The sequence below is a fragment of the Rhinoderma darwinii genome, chromosome 1, assembly GCF_050947455.1.
Source record: "Rhinoderma darwinii isolate aRhiDar2 chromosome 1, aRhiDar2.hap1, whole genome shotgun sequence".
NCBI lineage: Eukaryota > Metazoa > Chordata > Amphibia > Anura > Rhinodermatidae > Rhinoderma > Rhinoderma darwinii.
The window spans coordinates 52,633,661-52,645,109 of NC_134687.1; the positions used below are offsets into that span (position 1 = coordinate 52,633,661).

General features: G+C 40.8%; 1 pseudogene; it reads left to right on the forward strand.

The window, feature by feature from the left end:
• The first annotated feature begins 11,042 nt into the window (after window positions 1-11,042).
• On the forward strand, window positions 11,043-11,112 carry LOC142722444 (U2 spliceosomal RNA; annotated as a pseudogene).
• The last annotated feature ends 337 nt before the right edge of the window (window positions 11,113-11,449 follow it).

Sequence of the window (11,449 nt, forward strand, 5' to 3'; positions counted from 1 at the left end):
GAGCACATACAAACACTTATAAAGTACGGATAATCTAAAATCTACGTAACTTTTCCGGTGACATCTTTGGAGATCTATAAGCGCAAGTCACCACAGATTCTTAAAAAGATGAAACCGTGATGGACCAGATTATCTAAACTCCTAAAATATCTGATACAAAGCTTTTAATAAAACCGATGACATCAATGGTGTTCTCTTGTATTTTCTATCATGAAGTCAATGTAAAAGGGCGCGTAGTAATAGTGGGGTTCACCGGTTAGTGTCACCCACTATTACCATCTCCTTTATATTATGGTCACTAGGGTTATGCCTAGTTCCCCTACCTTTTTTCTTATACTAACGTCAATCTAATTGCTTTGCTACTATGTAAGGGAATACAATTGTATAGTAAATAAAAAGTAATATTTATTATTACAAACAGTAATCACTCCTACATATAAAATACATTAAACACAGTAAATAATCACCATATAGGATCAGTGTATCCCAATACAAATAACAAGTTAATATATATTGAATACACTGACACTACACTGGGCACAGTATAATTAACAAGGTATCACAATCCTAATCTATACCACCACCCACTTATCTAAACATACATATAAGTTGCATTATAATACACACAGGCTCACTGTTTCTGTCCCACTCCTCCTAGCTATAACTGTCCCTTTGCAATAAAAGGTTAACAAGGGGTAAGGAGGATAAAGGGTTAACAAGGGGAATGGGTTGCTAGGGTATGTACCAGGGAATATGCAGGTAAATGGTGGGAAAGAGTTAAACAGGTACCTGGGGGGGTGTACAGGTATCAGGGGAAGTGAATGTGACCAGGGGATAATGTGCAGGCAGGTGGGAAAAGGGTTACTAGTTAAGTGTAGGTTGTATAGGGGGAGAGTAGGGGGAGAAGCAAGGGTATGTGATGTAGGGGAGAGAGGGTTTTGTGTAGCTGCTACTACACGTGGATACTTAGCGCTCTTTGTCCAGGGGATCGTTGGTGTCGGGGAGCGTCCGTGCAGGGAGCAGGCCTGTAGCGGCGAGGCAGGCCAAAGAGAGCGGAGGACGTCGGTGGAGCGGTGAGTCAGGGAGAGGAGAGCAGAAGAGGAGGTCCATTGGTGTGGGCGAGCAGGAACAGAGAGAACGGACGTAACGGCGCAGGGCTATTTAAACCCCACCGGTACGCTCGCTTCTGAGCCAGGCGCAGGCACAATAGTGCCACTTGCGCCCCACTCACATGTGTTAGCGCGGTGATATGAGCGAGCGCGGGGAAGAAGGTCAATTAATCAGGGGGATGTCCTGTGGTGCACGAGTGTACCACAGGATGCATCCCCTGTTACCTCTCCGGCCTCCTGCAGAGTGTGGAGACAGGAGATCTCCACAGGAGATCTTCACAGTCAATAACATTCTGTGGCAAGCAGTGTGATATTGTGATAATGTGCTGCACCACTTTCATTCTGGGAATCCATAGGGGTCTAAAATTATTAAACCACCAACATTGTCTTCTAGATTGATTCGTCCTTCAAATGTGTACATTGGCAACCATTTTTTTTTTATTGAGACAATATATCTAAAATAATAAATTAAGCATATTTCTAAATACTCTTCAATAAAAATCTACCATTGTGTGTCTACAGCTCCTATGCAAACCTCTTGCTTCATGGTAACAGACTACAAAAAAAACCTGTGTAGTCTGATCCTGCAGTCATACCCCCTTCCATTCGCCTCATACTTTAGCCTTCTGAAATTATGCTAGTAAAAAGTGGAGGACAGATGGAATGGAGTATGACTGCATAGGAGCTGTATGCACACAATGGTAGATTTTTAATGGAAATTATTTACAAAGTTGCTTCATTTTAGATGCATTGGAGCAATGTGGTTACAAAAATAATCTTTTTAATTATAAATTGTCCCTTCGAAACACAGCTTTACCTCCACTGTGCAAGCTACCTGATCATAAAGCAACAACTCACAGTTGGAATTAACCATACACATTTGTAAATGTAATTGGAGTTGTACAATTTTCTAAATTAATCCATGACTTCAAGATTTAACCTCACTACTTTTTTTTTTTTGCCAAATTAAATTCATTCTAGTTTTACATTACAGCACATTGTGGTACATTCATAAAATGTATTAGGTTTAACCTATAAGGGCAGAGTAAGCCTAAGGGGAAAATTAAAATTACAACATTACAATGTAATGTGAATGAGGATAAGCTGAGTAACTTAAATCCAAGCCAACATGCAGAATTAGCAATTAATAATCTATTGTTTGAAATACATTGAAATACTGTATCTAATTTCTGCTTAAAACGAGAAGCATCAAGTTTTCCAGTAAATGTTTTTTCTTGGTTAATCAAATATTATAGTGCAGAACATGGGTTCACTAGTGACATCACTGATGTCAGTAGATTCTAATGTACCTAAAGATGTAGCCGTTTTTACCTTGACTTTTAACCTGTTAGTGACCGCCCCATGGTGTTTTTACGGGGGCCACTAACGGGCTTTATTCCGATGCAATAGACCTTTTACGGCACTGCATCGCAATAAATAAATAGAGCAGGGAGCCGTTAAATCTCCCTGCTCTCAGCTGTCATAGGTAGCTGAGAGCTGGGAGCATCCCTGCTCGACCGGGTGAGATCTAATATTGATTAACCCCTCAGATGCGGCGCTCAATATCGAGCGCCACATCTGAGTGGTTTTGGAGAGAGGGAGGGAACTCCCTCTCATCCCACTGACACCCTGCGATAAGATCGCCGAGTGTCTGTGTCTCCAATGGCAGCCGGGGGCCTAATAAAGGCCCCCAGGTCTGCCTGTAGTGAATGCCTTCTAGGTCATGCCTCTGGCATGACCTAGCAGATGCCTGTCTGTTTTACACGGACAGGCATAATATACTGCAATACAGAAGTATTGCAGTGTATTATAAATGTGATCGTATAATCGCATAGTGAAGTCCCCTAGTGGGACTAGTAAAAAAGTGAAAAAAAAGTTTCATAAAAAGGGAAAAAAAGAAAATGAAAAACCCACTTTTTCCCCCTTACAAACTGCTTTATTATTCAAAACAAAATAAAGTAAAAAAGTTACACATATTTGGTATGACCGCATCCGTAACGCTCCCGACTATAAACTTATCACATCATTTAACCCGCACGGTGAACGTCGTAAAAAATAAAATAAAGAAACATGCAAAAATTGCTGTTTTCTTTGAATCCAGCCTTAAAAAAAATTTGATAAAAAGTGATAGAAAAGTCGCATCTACTCCAAAATGGTATTGATAAAAACTACAAGTCGTCCCGCAAAAAAAAATGCCCTCCTGCAATTGCATCGGCGAAAAAATGAAAAAGTTATGGCTCTTCAAATATGGAGACACAAAAACAAATAATTTTGAAAAAAAAGTGTTTTCACTGTGTACAAATAGTAAAACATACAAAAGCTATAAAAATTTGGTATCGTTGCAATCGCAACAACCCGCTGAATAAAGTTATTGTGTTATTTATACCGAACGGTGAGTAAACGGCGTAAATTTAGGACGCAAAAAAGTGAGGCGAAATTGCTGTTTTTTTTCTATCCCTTCCCCACAAAAAAAGTTCATAAAAGTTAATCAATAAATTATATGTACCCCAAAATGGTGCTATTAAAAATTACAACTTGTCCCGCAAAAAACATGACCTTATACAGCTATGTCGACAAAAAAAATAAAAAAGTATAGGTCTTTGAATGAGACGATGGAAAAACGTAAAAAATGGCTTGGTCATTATGGTCTAAAATGGTCTTAAATAAGCAATGGCTAGATCTCTTATCTTGACTTTTCTAATTACTTTTCAATGGCTTTTGTTGTGTGATATCACGCTGCAGCAAGTTATCAGAATCAAGTTAATGATGGCTACATCTGTACTGGTTTTTTTTTAAATATATCTAAATACGTCAGATATTCTGTTCTTTTTTATATGGTTTTTGAAACTTAGTATTTTATGCAGAGATTCAAATCCCCTACTTCTTTTCATTCAGCCATATAGTGAAATGATAAAACTCTTGCTGCCTGCAGACACTACTAGGGGGGATTACTGTGCATGGATTTATATAGATCTCAATGACGTAAATTTATCTTCAATAAGCCCGTAAGATCCCCTAGTGGCCGCTGTAGGCAGGCCAAATTGTACCATTTCACTCCATGGGTAGGAACACACTAGGCGTAAACACTGCAGATTTTCCAGAATACAGTAGCAGTAGAGTGGATAAGAGTTGAACAAATCTCAGCCGCACCCAGCGGAAAAAATCAGCAAAAACAAAAAAACGTTCAGAAATTGACCTGCGGTGCGTTTTTTTAAGTTACATCATGTCAATTTATTCTGTGGAATCGCTGCCCTTTTGTTTGCGAGTTTTCCCCATTGAATTCAATGGGGAGGTAAAACCTGCAACAGAGCTATGAGTTGGGACTTTTAGGGCGGAAACACTGCGATTCCGCTGCAAAAATCGGAAATTAAAAAAAGAAGTTATTTTTTATGTGGAATTAATAAAAAAGCTCATACTTACCTCCAGACATAATCCTAGCAATGTGATCCTCTCTTCTGAGCACAGCTCGGCTTTCTGGGATGATGTTTCATCCCATGTGACTGCTGCAGCCAATCAAAGGCTGTAGTGGTCACATGGATTGCAGCGTCATCCTAGGAGGCCCGGCTATGCTCAGAAGAGAGGAACGCGTCGCCATGAGTACGGCTGGTGTAAGTATAAACTTAGCAGGATTTCCGCAGTGGATATACCGCCCAAAAAACTGCACCACAACTTGTTGCGGTATTTCGGACGGAATTCTCAGCGGGTTCCAGGGTTGAAACAATCTGTAGCTTTACGCAGCGTATCCACCTTGTGTGTTTCTACCCTAAGACTGAAGGAAAGCAGGGGATTTGCGTTGCTTTAAAACAAAATTAGAATTAGCTCCGAGGCTTATAAAGATATATTATGAAATAAAACTTGCAAAAAGTAATTTTATTGGCACACGCGCCATCTGCAAATCAGCTACCGAAAGTCTGGCGAACCAGGAATTGTCCTGCATTGTGAGCTGTAAACCCTCCCTCTGCTTTTGAATGACGGGTCTGTTTCTCCTGTGCTTTACAGGTTTTGGTTTAGCTCTTAAAATGTGGGTCACTACGAGATATATATGTGATGGCTGCATTTTACTTTTTATGGTCATTGTAAAAAATCTATTCTCCAGGATTTATTTGTGGCAACTATTAACTTGTTGTACATGTACCATATTCGTGAAGAAATGTATAAATATACAAGGCACATTTGTAATTCAAGTGTATAAGAAATAGGGTAAAAACCCCAGCAGGAGTGGTAGTGGAAGTTGTGAGTGAGAAAGAAAAATGTGAAATATAGCAAGTATTTAGCCTCCATCTAGTAGCACACGATAGACAACGTGTGAAAATATTAGTGAGTTGTATCATTTGTGGGTTAGGCATTTCTATGTAGCAGCTAGTCACTTACTTTGTGATTAGCAAAAATTCCTTTTTTGTGCAAATGCTTTTCTTTAAGAAAAGCTATATGGACAGACCGATTGTTCTAAATCTAGTTTCATCAGATATATTATTACACTTGGTTTGCTAACACTGTAATTATAACGTTTACTTAATTATGGTTGGTCCATACATGAGCCAACAAGGGTTAGACCTCGAGATTGGTTCCCAATGTAATACAATTTTGGTAGAACTTATAATGTATTGTTGAATGAACCTCAGTTTAGACCAGAACTCCTCTCTTTGCATACACTTGACGTGGCTTAAAAGGGTCATTGCATGTAAGGCTTCGTTCACATCTGCATCAGGGCTTCGTTCTGGCGTTCCGTCGGAGCTACCCGTCAGAAATAAGCCCTGACTGAAACATACGGAAACCATAGGTTTGCATCACCATTGATTTAAATGGTGACAAATCTGGAACAAATGGTTTCCGTTTGTCTCCGTTGTGCAAGGGTTTTGTCGTTTTCACAGAATGAATAGTGTAGTCGACTATCGTATTGCTTCCGTCAAAACAACGGAATCCTTGCACAACGGAGACAAACGGAAATAATTTGCACTGGATCCATCACCAATCAATGGTGATGCAAACCTATGGTGTCCGTTTGTTTCAATCAGGGCTCCGTTCTAATTGGAAGCTCAGACAGAACGCCAGAATGGAGCCCCGACACAGATGTGAACGAAGCCTAACCTTTACAGGATGTCGAAAAAAATGCTTCAATAGTCACATAGCAATAAATATAACTTAATAGAAGAGAAACACATTTGTCACAGCTATGAGGTATGTGGACCCACTGGGCTGCTCCGCCATAGCGGAGTGGCAGCTGATCAAATGGAAAGTCAATGACAGACACTAGGACGAGAGTACCTGGGTAGCTGACTTGTGACGGACTATCGGGAGCAGGCTTGTGCCGGACTATCGGAAGCAGGCCTGTGCTGGATAACTGGACTTGAACACAGAAGTCATCTCGGGCAATAGACTTAAGGGTATGTGCACACACACTAATTACGTCCGTAATTGACGGACGTATTTCGGCCGCAAGTACCGGACCGAACACACTGCAGGGAGCCGGGCTCCTAGCATCATACTTATGTACGATGCTAGGAGTCCCTGCCTCGCTGCAGGACAACTGTCCCGTACTGAAAACATGATTACGTAATTAATGTGTGTGCACATACCCTAACACTGGACTTGAACACAGAAGTCGTCTTGGACACTTGACTTGGCAAAGGGACTGGACACAGATACTGGATACGGGATACAGGAGACAGCTATTGAACTAGGTGCTCAGGGATAAGTTGGGGATAAGTTTACTCGTACGTGCGCTGGCCCTTTGAGGCTTGGCACGAGCGCTCGTTCGAACCCTATGGGACAGCCGGGGAGAGAAAGAAGTGAGCACAGCAGGCCGGTGTCCCTGGGAAGGGGGATGCCGGTAAAGAGAAACAGGCCTGCGGTCGCAGCCACTGGTAAGAGGGGGATGCCGGCGGTCCGCGGCCACAGGCTCTACAACACTAAATGCAAAAGTGGACAACTTTACTAGTATATATGAAACATGTGATAGATAGATAGATAGATAGATAGATAGATAGATAGATAGATAGATAGATAGATAGATAGATAGATAGATAGATAGATAGACAGATACAGTAGATAGATAAATAAATATATATATATAGACCGATAGATCACAATCTACAATAAATACATCATAGTAACCTTTCTCATACAGACTTTGATATCTTTGGTGAATGTCAGAGAAAGTTTATATCATCGTATGACCACCGAGACAAAATTTTGCACAGATCATTGCAGCCTTATGAAAAATACACAACCTGTACAGAACATAGTGGTTCTAGAGAAAGGACTATAGCTGATATCTGTTCCAGCGGTGTAAAACACTGATACATTATTGAAGGCTATTGCCATTTTTCAAACTCTTTGTTCCTTTTCCTAGTGCAGTTGTTCTACTCCTACATGCATCATTTCATGCGCCATACACTGTAATTCATTTCTAGTCTGAAGTCTCTCTGACAACAGAGGCCATTTCATGTTTACGGCACTGATTAGCCCAATTCATAATGAAAGCTGAACATTGTACACGCTCGCTGAAACAGCTGTGTGGTGCTTTCCACAAAACCTACATTTATTACACAGCAATTTGGTGGTCTATAAAAGTTGATTCAAATTATGTTGATGTGTATAAGAGCATACAACGAATTAAATGTTTTTTAACTTGTTTAAATCAGGAACTTTTTTAATATGGGGGGTTGCTTCTTTATTTTAATAGTACAGCTCTGTTGTGTTATGCAGGTGCTATTGTCTATAACTGGATCACAGCTGCAAAAATAGGATAATAAATAGACATGGAAGAAAGTGTGATCAAAAGGGTTTCGGGTTCGAGCCAGACTCGCCCACTAAAGGATACACCAGTGGGCCAAGGTTATGAGAAAGCCCCAACAGGGCCCATAAGGCTTAGTGGAGAGATATTCAACTTGCAGGCCATTTACTGCTGACGTTTATTACTTTTCAGTTATTTCACGTATAACCTTTCAATCATTATTAGTGATATGTGATATGCCTGTATGTGCAATGAGAATAGCAGAATTGCAGGTCATCTGCATTTCCTCTGTAAAGCTGCAGAGTGGGCTTCATAAACATATTTTCCAGGCCAACACTGAATAAAGCTATCAAATAATAATCTTTATTTATAGAGCTGTAACATATTCTACAGCGCGTAACAAAGGAGGAAAATGTCAAGCAATCGACATAAATGAACAAAGACGGAAACAAAAAGAGAGAGGTGAAATGGGAGAAGTGGCACAATAGGCAAATGGTGCTAATTTTGTCCATGTTTTTAGAAAAAAAATTCCTCTTCTATTGGATAGGGGAACATAAATAAAGCTACATGAAACAGTCACCCAGCCAGTATCTGGATATAAAGTGATGTGACGACGGTAACTAGTTGACAACAGGGTGGAGTGGCGATATTTGTGACCAGGTCAGGTCATGCACTATGATTATGTGACATATCCCTCCTTGAAGAAATTCATTTTCAATTCACTCTTAAAACTGGGCATGTTAGGAGCAAGTCTAATGTTCCAGGAGCAGCACAAGAGAAGTCATGCAGACAGTAGTGAGAGGATGTTTATTGCTACTTAACTGCTGAAAGAGCTATAGGTACTTGATCCATGTATTCAATATCTTTATAGCATCCCATTTGGAAGCCTTTATGAATACTCTGGTGTTGCATTTTGACGTTTTGTAATATACAAAATATTATCAGCAATTAAGATATACTTTACATTTTTTGGGCACTGAACACTAATTTCTACACTCTATATGTGCATATAAACATGATAAAAATAAATTAAGCATATAAAACATCACAGGAAGAGGAACATCAATACCACAATGGAGTACATCATACATATCTCAAATCCTTATGAGAAAAACCTAGTTGGTTACATACAATGTGACAACTAACTAAATGTTATATATGCTGCTATGAACACTGTCTTCTTCTCAACCTACATTATTGCACTAGTGTCAAGGACAGCGGCAGATTTGGAGTCCACTGGCTCATAACAATCGAGAAGGAGGGTGTAGACTGCTAGCGTTATCAAGTAGGAGAGAAAGTTTGGTGCACAGATAAACAGCAATAGGTAGTTACTTGAGGCAGAGACGTGGACAGGAAACAGTCCAAGTTCGGTACTCATTTAAATAGTAATTGGTATTAACATGAGTAACTAGACCACAAGTAAGGCAAACAAGCCAAGGGAATCCAGAGAGGCAGGTATCAAGCAAAGCCAGACATTAAATCCAGCACTGGACCTGTCCACAGCACCTGTGTCTCAACGATAATAGCTAGTGCCAAGGGACACAAGAGTCTCTGAGTTCAAAACCTGACAATTAGAATGTTAACTGAACTCTCCTCTGAACTTCTCTCCAGTTATGTGAGTGTGATGCCATTTCTTCTTTCTATTGGAGACAGCAAGACATGTACATCTTGTACACTACCGGTCAAAAGTTTGGGGTCACCCAGACAATTTTGTGTTTTCCATGAAAACTCACACTTATATTTATCAAATGAGTTGCAAAATGACTACAAAATATAGTCAAAACATTGACAAGGTTAGAAATAATGATTTTTATTTGAAATAATAATTTTCTTCTTCAAACTTTGCTTTCGTCAAAGGATGCTCCATTTGCAGCAATTACAGCATTGCAGACCTTTGGCATTCTAGCTGTTAATTTGCTGAGGTAATCGGGAGAAATTTTACCCCATGCTCCTAGAAACCCCTCCCACAAGTTGGATTGGCTTGATGGGCACTTCTTGCGTACCATACGGTCAAGCTGCTCCCACAACAGCTCGATGGGGTTGAGATCTGGTGACTGCGCTGGCCACTCCATTACAGATAGAATACCAGCTACCTGCTTCTTCCCTAAATAGTTCTTGCATAATTTGGAGGTGTGCTTTGGGTCATTGTCCTGTTATAGGATGAAATTGGCTCCAATCTAGCGCTGTCCACAGGGTGTGGCATGGCGTTGCAAAATGGAGTGATAGCCTTCCTTATTCAAAATCCCTTTTACCTTGTACAAATCTCCAACTTTACCAGCACCAAAGCAACCCCAAACCATCACATTACCTCCACCATGCTTGACAGATCGCGTCAGGCACTCTTCCAGCATCTTTTCAGTTGTTCTGCGTCTCACAAATGTTCTTCTGTTGATCCAAACACCTCAAACTTCGATTTTTCTGTCCATAACACTTTTTTCCAATCTTCCTCTGTCCAATGTCTGTGTGCTTTTGCCCATATTAATCTTTTCCTTTTATTAGCCAGTCTCAGATATGGCTTTTTCTTTGCCACTCTGCCCTGAAGGCCAGCATCCCGGAGTCGCCTCTTCACTGTAGACGTTGACACTGGCGTTTTGCGGGTACTATTTAATGAAGCTGCCAGTTGGGGACCTGTGAGGCGTCTATTTCTCAAACTAGAGACTCTAATGTACTTGTCTTGTTGCTCAGTTGTGCAGTGGGGCCTCCCACTTCTCTTTCTACTCTGGTTAGAGCCTGTTTGTGCTGTCCTCTGAAGGGAGTAGTACACCTTGTTGTAGGAAATCTTCAGTTTCTTTCAATTTCTCGCATGGAATAGCCTTCATTTCCAAGAACAAGAATAGACTGTCGAGTTTCACATGAAATGGTTGCTGGAAATGGGCCTCTATACACCTATGTAGATATTGTATTAAAAACCAGACGTTTGCAGCTAGAATAGTCATTTAGCACATTAACAATGTTTAGAGTGTATTTCTGATTAATTTAATGTTATCTTCATTGAAAAAAATTGTACTTTTCTTGCAAAAACAAGGAAATTTCTAAGTGACCCTAAACTTTTGAACGGTAGTGTATATTTACAAAGATTTAAGTAAAGTTCACACCAATGGGTACAGGGACATATTGTTCTGTGGTGATGCCATTGAGGAGGAAAATCCTGGCAGGACGGTACCTAGATATCTTCTATAACAGTATCTGCAGAAATCATCGCTTCTCGGCCTTTTGGCTAAGATCAAGTGTAGTACCTGCTCAAGCTGAGGTTAGTAATCATCCCTGCCGGTGGTTGATGGGCCATCGTAGGGGGATGACAGAACGCCGAGGTGACGGGCAGGGAACCACAACGGTCATCGCTCTGGTGTACGCAATTGGTTTAAAGGTACCATTTGTAGGTGACCAGGCGACCGCCGGATCGAGGTCAGGAGGTCGGGTAGTTTGAAAGCCCGAGTTGCTATGTGACCCTGGGGTGCCCTAACTCACTAGGGGTGGGATCCCACTGAGTGAAGGCACATTTGCACGCACTCTTCTTCCACACTTCTAAGCACACACCATTTTTCTCCCGGCCTTCTGGCTGGGAGATGAGGAATTTTTTTATACCTGGCGGATGTCCAGGCTG